Below are 19,439 nucleotides of genomic sequence, written 5' to 3' on the forward strand. Positions count from 1 at the left end.
CCTAGTGTATTGACATGTGCAATAACCCCGTGGAGTTATAGAAAAATATGCTATGTCTGTAGCATTTAGCCTACAAGACTTACTTATTTAAAATAAATACGTTCGAATATACTCGGCAGTCAAAAATGTTTACTACAGATTGTCAGTCCCACGCGTCTGCACATATGAGTGGGAACATGAAAAATGAAGTTCCAGTTTCTTGTATTTTAAAATCTAATCTGATTCTCTCACATTTCTAATCTTGCTTGTCAAAATGTATTTTCATCCCAGCCAGGAGACACTTACCTGGTTACTAATAGAATATACAGCCTGCGATCGTAATTGTCACAGGAGAAGTGAAGGCCAGCAGCGAAAGCGAGCCGCTTACACACTTGCAACGCTTAATCCTGGACTAAATGAACAAATTGCTTGGCCTGGGGCACCAAACTGTGTATGAGCAGATTAGCGAAAAGTCAATGAGGCATTACGTGCTATTAGGCGCCGTGATGTGCTGTGTTTTGCAAGAAAGCAAAATGTTCAAATAGAGGCGTTTGAGAAGTAATTACAAATGGCAAAGAGTTCACGTCCCAAAAGAGCTGAAACTGAGCTTGTCGTTGACGACGTTTCTCATCATGCTACACGATTACTCAGTCATGATTCACTGCTTTTGCTCATATCATTCAGCGCAACCGCGTAAGAGAGCTTTTTTGTTTTATCAATAATTTAAAAATATTTTAAGCTATGATGCCAGTTTCTTCCTTGTTGGCTGGTGAATGACATTTGGGGGGAAACAGTCTTACTTTAGCTGAGCCCGAGGGCTGCTCAGACTATATTGGGAATGACATCTGGGCCCTAAGGCTCACGGCGAATCCTCAGTGGATGCTGGCAGACGGTGTGGGGATGCTAGCAAGTGAGGGATTCCAACCAAAATGGATTGCCCTTCTGACAATTCTCAATATGGCGGTTCATCGTTCACAACCTTTGCTACTACCGATTTTTAGATTTTAATTTTTACAGTAAACAAGCATGTCGGAATTAGTACCACTTGAGCATTGTTGCGCAAACTGTTTGTATGTATTGCTGCTCTGTGTGTGTTAAGTAGCAGTTGTTTAAAGGTTTATGTTTATGTTCGGTTTAGGTGAACGGTATGAGATTTTTTCTAATAGGTTTTCTGGTGAGCTAACAAATACACGCACGCACGCACGCACATACACATACTCACCCACACAAAAAAAAAAAAAAAAAAAAATATATATATATATATATATATATATATAAAAAAAATAAATAAAAAAAAAAGAGCAATGATGATGACATTTCCGAATGAACAATACTGAGCTCTTAAAAAAAATAAAAAAAATAAAAAAATAAAATAAATAAAGGTTTATGTTTACGGGAGCATCTATGCTAATTTCCGTTAGCTAGCCCATGTCTCCCTGTGAAGGTTCACATTATATGTTGGCATTAAGCTAAGGGACTTTCATTATGTATGTACAGTATAATATCACGTGTTTTGATTGAACATTTTAGTGTTTAAATATATAATACATTGAATAAATTTTTGCTACAAATACAACAAGGAGTGAGTTTCCCATCCTGCTCGCTGCGGATTGTGGATTCATACAATTAAACGACAGCAACCCTGACTTGCTACTTGTGTATTGCGATGCATTTCAATACTTTACACTGGTTGCCATGGCAATAACTTGATAAGGACTCTTAGCCGCCACATAAGTCGCCAGTTAACATTTTCTCCTCATCGACATCATTTAGAATCCAGTATCTCACATTGTGTGTGTGTGTGAAAGATTTGAGTTGAACGAGTAATTGCTCAAGTGTGGCCTTTGCATTACGCCTCCTCTCCCCGAGGGAGTTGCTGCATTTCCATGTGTCCATCACTTTCGCAATTTGTGCTTTTCATAATAGCTGCAGTCATGTGACTCTCATTCTCAGTTGCACTGAGCGATCCCGTCAAATGTTTACCTGTCAGACGCACACGCCGTGAGTCGCGTTGTGATTGACAAGGTTGGAACTTTTCCCCTCTGGCGGCGCTTTTTATTTTTCCCAAACAACTGCCATTTCCTGTGCAAGGAGGCATTCAACGCAACTTTTAGGGATGATTCCTTTTTACCCAACAATGTTTCGTCTAGTGCACATTTTTTTCATATTTACAAACGCAATTAAGGTTAGCAAAAAGAACTGATTTATACCATAGCGGTTGGTTACACAGTGATGTTTTCACATGGCTAGAATTGAGCAAAACCAGAGCTCCGCCTTTGGGAATAATTAGTTGCAGTTCCTATTGTTGAAAACCCCTTGACATCACTACCCTTCAATCATTCCAGCTTTTCTTCTTTTTCGAAACGACTGCTGCTGACCCGCACCGCACAATGGAGCCTGATGATCTAAATTAGCCCAATTTTCTCTCTCATAATATCTATCCGCATGTGAATATGTGATTATGGTTGAATGCTAATGCAAGCGCAAGAATGGTAGCAAAGATCAGAGCGGCGCTGCCGGGGCCGCGCTCGTTACGCTCCCTTAAAGACGTTAACAGAGAATGCCAGCGCTATTCTGTCGAGGGCAATTAGCCTGTGCACATTCACCGGCGGCGGCGGCGATGGCGGCAGCGTGCGTGCACATGAAGCCGGAATAAATGAGACAGCTTGTCACTTGGAAAACCCACCTTGTTCATTGCACATTCCTTTTGAGCAGTTGGCAGCGGGAGAGAACACAGAGAACACACACACACTGAATATAGGGACGCCTAATTAAAGTTAAAGGCTTGTATTCATGAATTTTTTTTTTTTTGAAAGGATTGCGGATGACTTTAATGCATTTGCCTCAGAGGATGCTCGCCTTATGGACAAAAGTATTGAGACACCTGGCTACCTATCATTATTAGCAGGCTGTGCTACCTGGTCCTTCAGTGGGGAATTCTTATGAGGATTACGATATCTCACAAGAATTACACATTGTGCTGAAATATCGCTTTTATTTTGCGATAAATATCATTAAAAACCAGCTATGGCCAATCAAAGCCGGTGCTTTTCATCCCCTTTGAATGCGGCATGCGCTAGAAAGTCCACACAGACAAGACTTTTTGTCCACGTTGCGTATGGCTCTCTCAACACATTGCCAAACAGAAGCCGCCTGCACAGAGAAGCACAACTTAAATAAAAATAAGTCATGCTGACCCTCGACGGTGCACGTCGCACACGCTTCATCCGACACACACACACGCGCGCGCAAGTCGCATTTGCCTCGGCAGAGGTCTGACGAGGCACGCCTGTGACTGATATGGAGCGGAAGGACTCAGAGGGCAGCGCTGCCTGCTGACCACAGACAAAATCCATCACCACGTTGAGTGGGAAGACAGAAGAGAGCCCGGGGAAGGAGATAAAGAAGTCTCATGGTGAAGAACAACTCCGCGCAGTGTGCCAAAGTAATCAATTAGACTAAAAGATGGCTTTGCGCTGTCTCGGTGCGAAGGGGAAAAAAAACAACGCAGGTGTGAAATGTCACGTGGGAATTAGCACATGTTTGTTGCAGCAATTTTAAAGTAGGCACTTCCCTTTAAAGCCTTAGAGAATAATGCAGGAATTCTAAATGCTGAAGGTGGGTGTAGTGGTCCCTGGAGAAATGGGCTCTAACTTTTCACATCTTTTTTAGTCCGGAAAAACATCCTGTTTGAGAAACGGTGACAAAAATCCGCCATTTGTACTTGCTAACAATGATAAAATTATCATGACTTGATTAACTCATTTGCTCCCAAAAACGTATAAATACATTCTATTTTAAATATTAAATATTAACATGCTTCCATGTTTTTTAATGTTAGAGCATACAGAAGGCTTTGATGCAGCCTCTGAACTGAAGAGAACGGTTGAAGCATTGGTAGTTATTACAAAAACGGCCGGCAGGTGACAGCAGCGTGTAAGAGATCAACCAGGGCCATGTTGCAAAAAAAGCTCTTTTCACCAGTGTTTGACAGGTTTGTGAATAATGATGAAACTTACCTATATTTTAATGCTAATTGCTGCAAAACGGAAACAGATGGAAATAAGAGACACTAATCTTTCTTTTGGTAGGTTACATGTTTTTATAGCAATAGAACACAATATTCTGTGGGCCTTTCAAAATCAAGTAAAAACAGCCGGGAGCGAAGGGGGTTGCTTCAGTGAAAACGTCTGGGAGTGAATGAGTTAAGAGTAGTTTGTAGTTAACGAATCTTAAAGTTTTTGTCCCCATTATTTAAAATGAGCTACCACATCAGCTACTACAAAACAAAACTAAATCATGTACATTAGTGTGAAACCGGCGGCACACAACCCCGGGGATCGAACCCACACCATGAGCAACTCTCCGGTGTATGAGCGCGAAGCGCTTCTGCTGAGCTAAAACTCCGCCGCCGTTAGAGCCCAGGACACTACTTGAAGGAATATTTTTCCACGGCATGACCCGCCCTGCTCTGCCTCCACTACGCTTATCAGTCCTAAAGTTAGCCAACCCAATCAACCAATTAGAGGAAATGTAGGCTGGGCCTTGGCTTCACCATCATTGAGTAAGTGTATACCCTGGACTACACCACTGGTGCCATGTAGATTTCCTATTGTGCCCAAACATATAAGCCATCCTTTAATTAAGTCTGCTAGCTTAATGCTAACATATCATGCAAAAATGCCATAGACGGCCTTATTACCATACCATCTATCTTCCGTACATTCGGACTCATTGACAATTATGTGCGGGCTCTTTGAAGTAAACGATGACAACAGGCCTTGGCGTAAAAATCCGCACCACGATCTAGCAGGGGAAACCCTGTCAGTAGATAAAACACTGTTTATGTCGTTGCAAAAGATTCTCCTGTCTGTTCCGTCTCCCGCTGCCTTCTCTGCTCGCCTTGGCCATCTCATTTGGTCAGTCGATCAATAGTGGTGCAATCATTTGTTCTCCTTTCCCACAGCCCCATTCACGTCAACGCTCCTCCCAGACTCGCAGCTACCTCGTAGAATGCGGCCCTCCCACTCGCCCGCCGCCAATTAACTTAGCGAGCGAGTGCTGCCGGACTAATTGGTGTTGCTGCGAACGTTCGCGCGAGGAGGATCGTGAGCGCGTTTGCTAATTCACAAGAAGGTGACGTTTTTTTTGGCTGGCAGCATTTCCGCGTCATTCAATTTTGCCCGTTTTTTTCATGTACATGCAAATTTCAACCTTTTTCTGCTACTTTCCGCATCCTTGTTGCTTCACTCGGCCACACCTGTGTTCATTACGCAGCATGGCGAGCAGCATGGCGAGCAGCACGCTACGTTGGGGTCTAAGATCCCCTCAGGTCAACATCTGCCATCTTGGCACCGCTCTCCTATCGATTGGGTCCAGTTCCCGAGCAGATGTTTATCCGTGCCTGCACTCATGTATGAATCACGCGTGATGATTTCCCAGCATCCGTCTCATTCGCTACTCCGCTCTCTCTTATTCTGAGGTAAATTATTTCCTTCCCCTTCAACAACCTACCACGTATTTCTCCCTCGACACTCACAGCTGCATATATATGGATCCAAATGAGGCCAGGCCTCCTTATGACGTTTTAATATTTAGGCCTCTGCCAGCTGAGATAATGATAACTTTGAATTTAGTTTTTGCAAATTAATAAGTGGCAGCTGCTTCTCTCGGGGTTTGGATAAGGACTAAGAGGAGGGAGAGTGGCAGGGGGGGGGGGGCTTAACGCTGAATTTAAATGATGCGTCACGGGCTAAAGGGCAGATTGAATCAATCACGACTGAAGCGTAATCAGAAATGTCCTGCCATCCAAATTGCAAACGTGAGGCTGGTTGATGCACACGCACACGCCGAATAATATTGTTGTTATCAATAAGCAGCACCTGAATAGTTCCAATGAGCGAAATAGATTTTTCCTAATCATGCAGCCTAAGGATCTCCAAGGGATTCAAAAACAATAATAATAATAATCACCCTAACTTTCAGAGCAGTCTACATCCCGGACTGGGCTCCAACCATCCACCGGTGATGAACTCATTTGCTCACAAAAACATATAAATACATTCTATTCTAAGCGTAACTAAAGATGTATTTATAATTGTTTTATGCTAGAGCATACAGAAGGCTTTGATGCAGCTTCTTAACTGCACAGCAACCGTTGAAGAAATTGTAGTTATTACAAAAATGTATATGAGATCAACCAGAGCCATGTTGCAAACACGCTGATTTACCCACAATTCTAAGCAGATTTGTGAATAATAAAACTTAGCTATTAGGGGTGGCAATCTTTGAATGTCTCACAATTTCGATTCGATTTCGATTTTTGGGCCTGCGATTCGATTCCGAATCGATTTTTGGTTAATGGCGATTTTTGTTTCAGAATGATTTGATTGACAATGATTTTTGCTTCAATCTATAGATATGCAAGGAATTGTAATGATCTACTCCAGTCTGACTCGCTAATGCTAATTAGCGCGCTACGCGCGGCACTTTTATCACTCAAAAGAACGGCTCCACACTGCAAAAAAAACAAACTTTTATTGGAATAACTTGATCGTGACTTTCTCCTTCTACTCTCTAATGTGGCTACAACTTAACAGTGTATTAGACTGCGTGGAACCACACTGCCCCTCAGTGGTCAAACCGGGTACAACATGAACAGCGCTCCAAATAAAGGGACACACAGACAAAGGCAAGACAGTATAAAATAATTTAAATAAAATCGATTTTGGGACATTAAAAATCGATTCTGATTTGTACTAAATGAGAATCGATTTTTTGGCACACCCCTATTAGCTATATTCTAATGCTAGTTGCTGCTAAATGGAAACAAATATACTTTTTGTTCCTGATGAAAGAAGAGACTCTAATATTTCTCTTTCTTTCTTCCATGTTGAACACAATATTCTGTGGGCCTTGCAAAATCAGTCAAAATCCAGGGAGCAAAGGGGATTGCTTCAGTGAAAATGGTTGGGAGTGAATAAGTTAAATATTCAATTTTTAAGTCTGGTAGACAGTACCTGACAGTTCTCATATCAACTCAGCAGCATCTTGGAAGACACCAACATGAGTGATGGCATCATTGTGGCCAGCTAGTGAGGCAGACAATCATGCATCCTGCTGGTACGTGACCATTTTTGTTTTTACAGTTATCATTCCTGAAATTCACGGCGCAGCTTTTAATCCTTCATCCAACATTGCCACACTCACTTTCTGGTTGAATTCCGTTTGGCCGCCTTTTACGGCTCTAATAAGCCACCCAAGCTTGACATGCGACGGCCTCCCCGCTCCTATAAATACCTGAGCATAACGAGGGCCCGCGAGAGGCTGCCGCAAGAGTGAAGACGTCCAATCAGATGGCAGGAGAGACATCGCTGGATGGCTGTCTGCGCCCGGCCGCTCATTAGAGAACACGTCTGTGTTTCTTTCCTCGTGGCAGAGGGAGGGCCTCGTTCCAACTTTGCTTCCAACTTCCTGACTTTTCACAAGTGTGAAGTCAGTGCTGAGCAGCCCTGAAGTTTACTGGAAGAAATGTAATGTGATTAACTCATCCAATGCCGGTCCAGTAAAAATGAAACTGCTATAGCCGTCCATGGCGGTGAATGAGTACTTCGCTCCAGTAATAGTAGATAGTCCAAGAGAATAGAGAGAAAATATTGCGTAAGTATGGTTGCATGCTATGTTTGTATGTGATTCTGCACCATATGAGTAAAGTAGCAGTTGTTTGAAGCTTTATAAGTGCTGTCACATCAAAGTTATTTTCTGGTAAGGTATACTTGAAAAAGTCCTAGTGTTTTTCAATAATAAGGTTAAATACAGTACAGTTTTTCCTCACCTTTGATATACATTTATACATTTCATGACCCCCTACAATAGGTCAATTTCCGCAAAGCAGAGGTTTTCTTAAAGGTACTTTTTCAGGGTATTTTAAGCCCTTCCACAGTTAACTATAGGCATATAATGATTAAATCTAACCTTTGACACCATGGCGATGTAATATTGTAATGTATGTAATATTTTATGAAAGATTAGGTATTTTGCGAACTCGGGACCATCTGCTCACAGGGTGAGCACGTTAGCGACGACACAATTCGTTCAGTTAGGTTCAATAGCGCAGACATTTTGCTTGTAGTGTCAGCCACGGACGGAATCTGAGGAATTTCAGACGGCCACTTGTCATTGCACTTTGGCATTGCAAATGTGAAGGATAATTGATTGCTTTGAATTCATTGGGACAGAATTTAAATGGATATAAAAAAAATATTATTTCAAAATTAAATCCCAAAAAATAAATATAAATGGGAAAAAAAAAACAATATATATATATATATATATATACACACACACAAATTTTTTAATTATATATTTTTATATAAGTTTTTAGTTTCCCTTTAGTCATTTATTTATATTTAATTTTGGCATTTTTGGTCTTCCATATCAGAGGGCACTAGTGGGCAAAGCCCTAATCTCAAAACAATCTAATCTCCTTAATTTCGCAAATTTTGCTGGAGGGGCTGGAAAGATTTCCGTACACGATAAATATGGCCTTACATCGTATCATGCACACAAATATTTGATGCCCAGCGTGCACTTGTGTTTGTTTTTCTTTTGTGAACAAATCTTGCCTGTGGGTGTTTTAGGATAAAAGCTGAAATCTAACTAACAAAGCTGACGGGGGCCTTTTGTGAGGCGTCGCATTGCCTCATTGCTTTCTGTTGGGGATACCTTTTAACCAACAAAAGCCACAGTTTATTCCCAGGAGATAAAACGCCTGCCGGTGTGACAGTGATGTACGAGCATCCCATTGCGAGCAAAACCCACTCTGCTCACCCGACGGGAAAATGCAAAACTGCAAATCGAAAGCGATCAGGCAACACAATCAAGCAAAGCGCAGACGGCTGACACTGACCCAACGCTGGAAAAGTGCAAACTCAGGGAAGAGGCATGTGGTGACGTGGACTTTTTACTCTCATTTGCTAATTGAGGAGATAATGTAAATCATCATGGGAGTCGGTAGGAAAAAAAAAAAATAGCACTTTAAAAATCAATGAGTTTGAATCCTGCAGAAGTGAATCAGCATCTCGGACCTGGTGCTGCTGCTGCTTAAAGAACCAAACATGGTGGCTGAGCTGAAGGTTAATGACGCCACCAGGAAGCCAGCGTTGGTAATCGAGACTTGCTCTTCAAGAAAGCCATTATTTGATTCCATCAAATCTGCTTTTGCCTCCAGTCTGCATAATGAATCGTTTATCATCATCGCTGGCGCTGCAGACAATGTTTTTGCTTACAAAGAACGCTGTCACACTGCAATCAAGATTTTCCGCAGCGCTTGTCTGCACTTTATCCATCTTAAAGTGAAGTTGGGGTTTACACAGATCATCATGACACATTACTTAGATAATTATTTTTTGCTCCGCCGGGCAACAGCAGGAGAGGTCATTAATCTGTATTTTGTTCCTCCAAGACTGGAACCGACACAATCAATAGTTTTTGTCTCATGCATAGGGATGGAGGCGAGGTGCAAATACGTCATAACTCTTGTTGATTTTAGTGACTGTGCACAAAATAAAACAAAAGGTTTAATTACTCGCAGAGGAGTGGCAAGGGATAGTGGACTCCGATTGTCCTCCGGGTACAATTCCACTTTAACGAAACATCATTTACAGTCTCCTTCCCATATATTGCAGCTTTTTTTTTTGTCGTTTTCACTTTTCACAATACACAGGTAACCCCAAATTTAGAGGTGTGCGCCATCAGTGTAATATGAAAAAATTATCTAATTGCTATTTTCTTTCATCAATATTGCGATTTTTAAGCCCCAACATAATAAATACTTGTGATATTACTGTATGTTTGTATGCGAAAAAAGTGAAACTTTATAATTACTGTAACGTCTACATTAATATCCCTGAGCCCGTCTATGGTGTTTTGCATTCTATGTTAGCATTAGCAAACTTTAACTCATTCACTTGCAGCCATTTTCACTGAAGCAACCCCCTTCGCTCCCAGCTGGTTTACCGGATTTTGACTGATTTTGCAAGGCCCACAGAATATTGGGTTCCATTGCTATAAAAACCTACCAAAAGAAAGATTAGAGCCTCTTCTTTCGTCAGGAAAAAAAAAGTACATTTCTATCCGTTTCCATTTTGGGGGCCCTGGTTGATCCCTTATACTCTGCTGCCACCTGTTGGCGTTTTTTTGTAATAACAACCATTGTTTTAAGCGACCTCTTCGTGTCAGAAGATGTATCAAAGCCTTCTGTATGCTCTAGCATTGCAACAACAACAAAACATTAAAAAACGTATAAATATGTCTTTGGGAGCATGGTAATATTTAAACTAGAACGTTTATATACGTTTTTGGGAGCAAATTAATTAAACTAGAGATGGGCAAGTACAGATACCAGGCCTTATTAATTTAATGCCATTTTAAAGGGGAAGTCAACCCCAAATATTTCTTGCCATTAATATGTAGCCCCACTAGTCGAATCATGAAATTCTGATCAATATTGCATTTGTGGCGGCCATTTTCCAAATGACATAACAGTTGCTCAGGGCTCAGCTCATGACCAATCACCAATCCATTTAGTTGGGCAAAACTGGAATAAATGCTGAAGCACCTGCAAACATACTTTGCCGGGTCGAATATTTCGTCTTTCATATCTAAACAAAGCTGCGGAAGAAGCAACAGCCTCAAAATGCAAACGCGGCAGCTCGCCATAAATAATCGATGCTAATAGGTCTTCTCCGGAGACGTCTGCCGAGTGTTTAATGGCGCTCGCAAACAATGCGCGAATTCTCCGTGTTGTTAAACACAAGCAACGGCGGCGAGACACCGTCCCCAGGCCGCGTCACGGAAATGCAAGCGGACAAGGGCCTCGCTGCGTCAATTCATACGAATCGTGCAGAGGAGAAAGGGATTCCCCGGACACGCACACATACACGCACACACTCGCAGACGCACACCAAGTCACATGCTCGGACACAAAAGTGACCACAGCATGCCCGCGTCCTAGGAGATTTATTAACCCAAGTGGACAGGAGGGATGAAATGTGCCTTGCTAAAGGGCCTAATGACCTCATCTGTGGCCAGCAGCCGACATGACCAATAACGTCCGGGATCTCACAAACACACACACACACCTGACCCACTGCAACAGACACACAACCGCGCCGCCGGGGGCTCATCTCCGTCCTGCCCTCGTTAGCGGCGGCGCGCGTCTTCTAATGGACACGCATGCACACGTGTGCGCGCAGCTGGCCTGAACCGGTTGCAGACGGATAAAAAAGACGGATGGTGGTTTTCCAGAGAGAAACAAGCGTTGATTTTTTTTATAAACGTGTTTATTTCAAATCATCTTTCCCCATTTAAATGAATGGAAATGCAAATCATCCGTTCCAACCTCCTCTAAAAAATAAGAAAAATGATTGTAATAATAAGGAAAATAGCACTTTATAATATTGTACTTGAGTAAGAACATCAATAAAAAGAATGTAAAACACTTCATTGTGGCTCCTTCTGAAGTACGCAGCAAGAGTTTTGCAAGATTAGCCATTTTTTGCAGAGGATAAAGAACATATTGTAAGTATTGTGATATTTTCTCTCTATATATATGGTGCGACACCTTTAATGGTACAAAAAAAAGTGTAGCTTTCAGCATTTAACTCATTCAACTCCCAGCCATTTTCTCTGAAGCAACCCCCTTCGCTCCAGGCTGCTTTACTGGATTTTGACAGATTTTGCAAGGCCCACAGAATGTTGTGTTCTATTGCTATAAAAACATGGAACCTACCAAAAGAAAGATTAGCGTTTCGTCTTTCATCAGGAAAAAAAGTATATTTCTATCTGTTTCCGTTTTGCAGCAATTAGCATTAGACAATAGCTAAGTTTCATCATTATACACAAATCAGTTTTGAACTGTGGGGAAATCAGCTTGTTTGCAACATGGCCCTGGTTGATCTCTTATACTCTGCTGCCACAGGCTGGCCGTTTTTTTGTAATTACTACCATTGCTGCAGCCGTTCACTGCAGTTCGCAGGCTGCAGGAAAGCCTTCTGTATGCTCTAAAAAAACAACAACACAAAAACATATAAATACGTCTTTGGGACACTTAAAATATTTAAAACAACATATTTATACGTTTTTGGGAGCAAACGATTTGAGTTGAGGCAATTTTTTGCAACTAGGTGGCATTAGTGCTTCTTGTTGGATGTTGGTGACATGAGCACTACATTTTTCTTTTCAAATTCATCTGTTCTAAATGTACAAAAAAAATCTAGGTTTTTATACTCTTGTTAACAAAAGTGAAAAAAAAGTTAAACTAATAGAAATGGTTCAAATAAATTTTTTACGTCTAAAGCCGTCAACGGCAGTGAATGAGTTAAGAATATGAACTGAATTATTGAGTGGTGTTATTATGTTAGCCTCTTCCTCCAGTTGCTGTGCTGCCGCGACAAGTCAAGAGAGAGATGTCGCTTGTGTGACATGCAAGTAAGTGCACTTTCGGTTACGTAACAAACAAGATACGGCCCCCAAAAAAAAGAAGAAAAAAAAAAAAAAGAAGCAAGGCAGCACAAAAGGTAGAGCCAACGCGTATGTGTGATGGGGGAAAACTAATTAGCGCAGCACTTTAAGCATCACGACTGCCACAGACAATCCCAGTCAATTTTCCCCACTCAGTGGAGAAAGCTCTGACATTGCGCTTTATCTCGCCATGGCCTCTTCTCTCGCAAACACAAAAAAAGACAAATTAAACGGAGCGAGCGGTCACACCAAAAGTGCAAGACGTCAAATCCGCCAGGACAAAGGAGCGGATAAAGACAAGCAGGGCAGAGCTGCAGGGACTTGGACAGACACATTTGAATGGCCGCACTCGCTCAGTCCCTTATCTTTTGCTTTTAATATGCAAATTACTGGCAAATTGAAATTCAGCATTAGCATTGTGCAATTTGCGAGTCGAAAACAAAGAGAACATTCTATGAGCGTTATTGTAATATTGTGTCCTGAAAGTACAAATAATAGCAACAACAACGGGGCACTCTAAACCCCCTGTCCACAACCTGGTTGCCACATCAGCATGAAAGAAATAAATCCCTCACTTTTCTGCCTTATCTTCGCAACATACCTGCACTCAGGGCAGACATTGGGGCGCTCACAAGTGGTGTGGCTGAAATTCTTACTCTTTGCTTTTCACATTTTCAGCAATTGTCTTCAAATATGTATAATGTACTTATTAGAGATCTACGATTAATCAAGTAATTGGCAAGTAATTAATTATCAAATTAATCTATTATTGTTTTTGATAACCGATTAATCGTTAGCATACATTTCTAATTTCAAGTAACAAAAATTTCAGCCTCGACAGTAAATATTTTGTAATTTTTCCAACCTGCATGTCCGAATCATCGATTCATCGACAAAATAACCCACAGATTAAATGATTAATAAAATAATCATTAGTTGCAGTCCTAGTATTTAAAAATAAATCTGGATCCAATTTACAGTATTTAAGAGCAACAGACATGCTGCCATGTTGGCATTTAAAAATAAAAATCCCTCACTTCTCTTCGCAACACACCTGCACTCAGGGCAGACAACGGGGCGCTCACAAGTGGCGTGGCTGAAATGGCAAAACACAGTTTAATGCTATACCCTGTCATCACAAATGAGAATTAGATACTTCTCATTGTTTGCACATTTTTTAGCAGTCATCTTCAAATATATATAATGTACGATTAATTGACAAGTAATCGATCTTGAAATTAGTTGATAGAAATTTTAAATGTATTATTTTGACAAATAATTATCAAATTAATCAATCATAATTTTTGATAATCGATTAATCAACAAGTAATCAATTATCAAATTAATCAATCATAATTTTTGATAATCGATAGTCAAATTAATCAATTTTTAATAATTGAGTAATCATTTATTTGTTTAAGGTGCTCAAAACTACACATTCTCATTTTTGCTATCCTCTCTATACGATTTTACGATTCATCGATTATTAAAATATCGTTCGATGGCCGTCATCGTCCCCGTTCTCAAACACGAGCTGGCATCGTCTGATCCGCGGTCAGCTGAGAAGCGGATCGATAAGCAGTTGGAGACAGCGTGGCCCCACCCCAGCGAACCGTTGCAGCCCTGCTGGGACGCGGTTTTCAGCCATGTGACTGACAGACAGTAAGGGAGGGTGCAGTCAGATGAAAATAAAGAGATTTGGAAAAAATCTGCGTGACAAGGACACAGCAGAGGAAGAAAATATGCAGACTGTAGGGGAAAAAGATCTTGCTTTTTTTTTTATTTAGAGGTCGTTCCTGCAAGCTCAACTTGAGGCCGTCTGCATTTTACAAGGACACGACGACCTTGGCTGTCAAACATAGACGAGTTGACAAAAGCCCCTTTTCACAAAATACAGCAATCCGCAGTGCAACTATAAAAATCAATTTAAGTCATCCGAGAGGGAGTAATTGGCCTCTTTACTGTAAATGATTATAGATAATCAGATCCCCGTCTGTTATATTCTGACGAAAAAATTTTTTTTAAAAGAAAATATCTCAAAACAAGCGCCTGTGATTGTGCCTGAAAAAAAAAATAGATAAGATTGACGATGTTGCTCTCGGTCAGGCACATGCCTCCGCTACAAACAAAGGCCATTTTAACTCATTTTAACTTATCTGCACCAATTTGCTGAAAATTACACTAGTTCTATTTTCACTTCATCACTCGCAGCCATTTTCACTGAAGCAACCCCCTTCACTCCCGGCTGTTTTACTGGATTTTGACACATTTTGCAAGGTCCACATAATATTGTGTTGTATTGCTATAAAAACTACCAAAAGAAAGATTAGAGTCTCTTCTTTCATCAGGAAAAAAAAGCATATTTCTGTTTCCGTTTTGCAGCAATTAGCATTAGAATATAGCTAAGTTTCATCATGATTCACAAATCTGTTGAAAATTTTTTTGCAACATGGCCCTGGTTGATTTCTCATACTCTGCTGCCACCTGCTGGCCGTTTTTATAATAACTACCATTGCTTCAACCGTTGTGTGCAGTTGAGAGGCTGCATCAAAGCCTTTTGCATGCTATAGATTAAAAACATTTTTTTTAAAAACACACACATTTAAAAAACATATAAATATGTCTTTGGGACCATGGCAATATTTAAAATAGACCGTATTCATACGTTTGTGCAAGCAAATGAGTTAACAGGACGTCCATGTGGATTATGTGGTATCTGTGACTGCCAATGTGTGTGGTTTGGACCGGTGAGTGACGTGGGAGTCGGCGACTGAAAGTTGGCTGTTACCAGGGCTGTGCAAAAACTCAGAAATTCAGAATGCATTTGAATTTGAATTGACACCAGCCCACACAGGTTGCTGTCATCCACCATTTTTGTGGTTCACTTTGCACTGCATTACAGAACATGCAATAATAATCATTTCCATATTTGTTATGTTTTTTTCTGTTGTTTTTTTATATGCTTTTCTCTTCTTTTCTTTCCTTGCCAACCATGGTTACCTGACGTCTATTTGAGCCCTAACTCTCTTTTTCACCTTCAGCCCAATCGTGAGCCGCCAGAGGCGAGCTTTTTCACACACACACACACACACACACAACCCCCCCCCCCCCCCCGAATCCACCCCCCTCCCCCCTGCATCCCCCTGACAACGCAAGGGCGCCTAATTTGGACGCACATTCCTCCACCGACGGAGCTTGGGTTGCTGTAATCACAATTTCGGCCAGTCAGCCAATCATGAAACAGCTGACAGAAAAGCTCAGTGTGTGCACACGCTTGAGCGCATACATACTGTATAGTGTCGTGTCAAACACGCCCAATGGTTTCTTCGTGGAGCTATTTTTAGAAGCGCACCACTCTTCGTTGAGCATCCAACGTAATCATGGGCGAGTCTCAAGGAGGAGATTTTTATTTATTTATTTTTTTGCAGACACGCAGATAATCACGACTGTGAGCTGGATCAGTTTCTAATTTTAGCTCATGTTTGCGGCACATACACAAATGTGTCCCCAAATTGAATGAATAAGAAACAAAATGGACGCCAGCAAGTGAACATTCAATGGGAAGGAAGTCATTTGTTTCGTGATACTGTATTCATCGGTTCTCTTCGGGCCCATGAAAACGACTGAACTAACCACGAGGGGTGTGCGTCTCTCTACAAAAGACGATTCGATAGGGTTTTCGATATGTGGGGTGCGAAACGATTCCATTTGGTTCAAGTCTGTAGAATTAGGATTGGATTGGATATGGGGCGGCTCATTTCGAGAGGGTTTGACGCAATGACTTGAATGGACTTGAGGGCTGCAACTTACGATTATTTCAGTAGTCGATTAATGTGTCGATAATTTTTTTTCGATTAATCGGATTTTAAAAAAACGTTTGAATCTCCATCTCTTTTCAAAAACAGGGTATTTCAAATCAACAGTACACAAACAAATTAATTATTCTGTAACATGATGAAAATCGGCAAAAATTTAGGCATTGTTTTCCAAAGTAAAAGCAATTGTTTTATTTTGTAAACTCATTTATTGGAACATAGAACCTTCCTTGGCAAAACGCATGCTGGAGTGAATGCGGGTGGTGGTATGCATGGTGAGCAGCAGGCAAAGATATTGAATCGTCTTCTTCTGGGCAACAATTCATGGATTAATCAATAACTGACTATCATATTAATCGACAATTATTTTTGGTAATTAATCGATGAATCATTTAGTTATCTTTTTTTAAATTAAAAATTGTCCAAATGTTCATAATTTCATCTCAACAGTAAATATTCTCAGATTTCTGTAATCCTCCATGAAAGCAGACTTATCACCGATTTGAACTAGAAGTGTCAAAATGTATCGATTAATCGACAATTAATTGGTTATCAAATTAATCGACAACCATTTTAATAACCGTTTAAAGCTATTGATTATCTTGAAATTTGCCAAATCCTCTGATTCAAATAAAATCGGATTAATCGATAGAATAATCTATTCTAAAAAATATTCGATAGTGACAGTCATAGAAATCACTTTACAGGGTTTTCAATGAAGTGGACAGGAGACAACAGCTACAATTTGGATGTGAAACAGTAAAAGCAGGAGAAGAAGCAGAGATATTTGGGAGCGAGAGCATCGATGATCTGCCCGATTATTTGGCAAGCTAAGCTAAGGCTAACAAGAGAGCCAATAGAGACTCATCTGTCAGTGCGCCAAAGCGTCTCCGTCCTGCGGGAGCTCATTAGCTTCAAATTCTGCCTGGAATAAACGGCGCGCCGGGTCCCTCGGCTGATTTTCAACGCTCCATCTCTCATCGCGTCTCGGTCATTTGTGGCGCGCTTCAGATGGGAAGCCAAACATGGCACTTCCAAAAGAATTTCATTCCCAGGATGTTACACCTACTTTCCACAACCAACGGATGTTATGCCAGGAAAACTGGCCGTCCGCTAAAGCACCTCATTTTTTCATTCACTTTATTTTCCGCTCAGAGGGGAAAAAAACTGCACCATCTGCCACTCCTTCACAATTAGTCCTCTCCGCCCGACAACCAGCGTGGACTTTTGCTTGAAATCCGAACTATGCAAAGAGGCGCCTTTTGACAGCCATGAGCCACCTGTTGAGCCTTAAAGTTGAAGCACTAACGGCAACATGGAAAATTCAAATGCAGGAAAAGAGCAGCGTTATGAGCCATGTGAACGTGCAGCTATTATTATTCAGCGCTTCACTGGAACGAGCACATCTCCACCAGAGGGAATTTTGCATGTATATGCTGGCATACGCCACACATCAACCGACTTCATTTGGACTCGCCTAACATTGCTAAGCCGCACACGCCGCAGAGCTAAACGTCGGAATCTCACAAGACTACAAAGGGAGACGACATCTGAATGAGTTGGGATCAGAAGGGGGAGCGAGTGCGTTGAAATTTATATGGAAAAGTGTTATCTGAAAGTAGCCTCCATTCTTTTGGAATGAAAAGTGCAACTAATGATCTCTAATGGAAAAATGCACACAAAAAAACAAACAAAAAAACACTCAATAGCGCCACCTAGGCATGCAGTACCCTCTAGGGGTTCTCATAAGAATTCTCATTTAGTATAATTCAAAATCAATTTTATTTAAATTATTTTATATTTTCTTGCCTTTGTCTGTGTGTGTCTTTATTGGGAGCACTGTTCATGTTGTACTCGATTTGGCCACTGAGGGGCAGTGTGGTTCCACGCCGTCTGATACACTGTTAAGTTGTAGCCACATTAGAGAGTAGAAGGAAAAAGTCACGATCAAGTTATTCCAATAAAAGTTGTTGGTTTTTTTTGCAAATTAGCGCGCTACTCGCGGCACTTTTATCACTCAAAAGAACGGCTATTCATACAGAACGCTTCGGGAATGTATTCAGAGAAGCATCTTAACATTACTCACCAACATATGCTCTTCCTTTGTTGCAAAAAAAAAAAAAGTTAAATTTATTGGAATAACTTGATCTTGACTTTTTCTATTCTCTAATGTGGCTACAATTTAACAGTGTATCAGAACCACACTGCCCCTATGGCCAAATCGGGTACAACATGAACAGCGCTCGGCACACACAAACAAGGGCAAGATAGTATAAAATAATTTAAATAAAATCGATTTTGGGACATTTCAAATCGATTCTGAATCGTACTAAATGAGAATCGCGATTCTTATCAGAATCAATTTTTGGGCACACCCCTAGCTGTCACTCAAATTTTTTTAAATCGATTATTCCATCGATTAATCAAGTAATCGGATAAAATTTTCTTTTGCATTAATGTGTATTAACAAAAACTTTTTTTCCCCCTGATATTGTTTATTTTAGCGCTGTCACTATCAAGTTTTTTTTATTTATAATTTTATTGATTATTCCATCAAATAATCTAATATAATTTAATTTTGCATTTAATGTGTTACAATTTTTTTTTTTCCTGACGCTTTATTTTAGGTCTGTCACTAGAGAATCAATAATTCAATCGATTATTCGATCGAATTAATCGGATACAAATTCATTTTTCATGAATGTGGGTTAAAAAGAGGTTCGACTTGAATGTAGTTTGTTGCCATTACTGTCAGGCTTCTACTCGGCAAGCAAATTTGTAGGGAGAACGGCAAGCGCATTTTACACGACTGTTCGAACCCTTATACAATGACTGGCAAATGAAATAAGCTGCGTCAAGTTTCCAGGCAATGAGAAAGACGAGGCGTGTACAGCGGACCGTTACGCTCCTTCCTCTACAAATCAATTAGTGGCAAAGGTCAAAACAGGAGCTCACACAAAAGTGCTAATTGGGCAGGATGAAAGGAGCCATAATAACTTTCACCAGCTTCCGTCTGGAGTAGCAAAACTAGGTCTATCAATTTTTCCATTTGAGAATTGATTTCTGAACAGAAATATACAATCAACAAAAATGTAAACGCAACACTTTTGTTTTTGCTCCCAT

General features: G+C 40.7%; 1 long non-coding RNA gene across 2 annotated transcripts in view; it reads right to left on the reverse strand.

The window, feature by feature from the left end:
* Window positions 1–19,439, reverse strand: part of LOC147159357 (uncharacterized) — a 60,540-nt gene that overhangs the window by 17,320 nt on the left and 23,781 nt on the right. The gene's annotated exons all lie outside the window — the stretch shown is intronic.

The sequence above is a fragment of the Leptonotus elevatus genome, chromosome 17 (assembly GCF_054856555.1).
Source record: "Leptonotus elevatus isolate MCC_2025b chromosome 17, RoL_Lele_1.0, whole genome shotgun sequence".
In the NCBI taxonomy this organism is placed as follows: domain Eukaryota; kingdom Metazoa; phylum Chordata; class Actinopteri; order Syngnathiformes; family Syngnathidae; genus Leptonotus; species Leptonotus elevatus.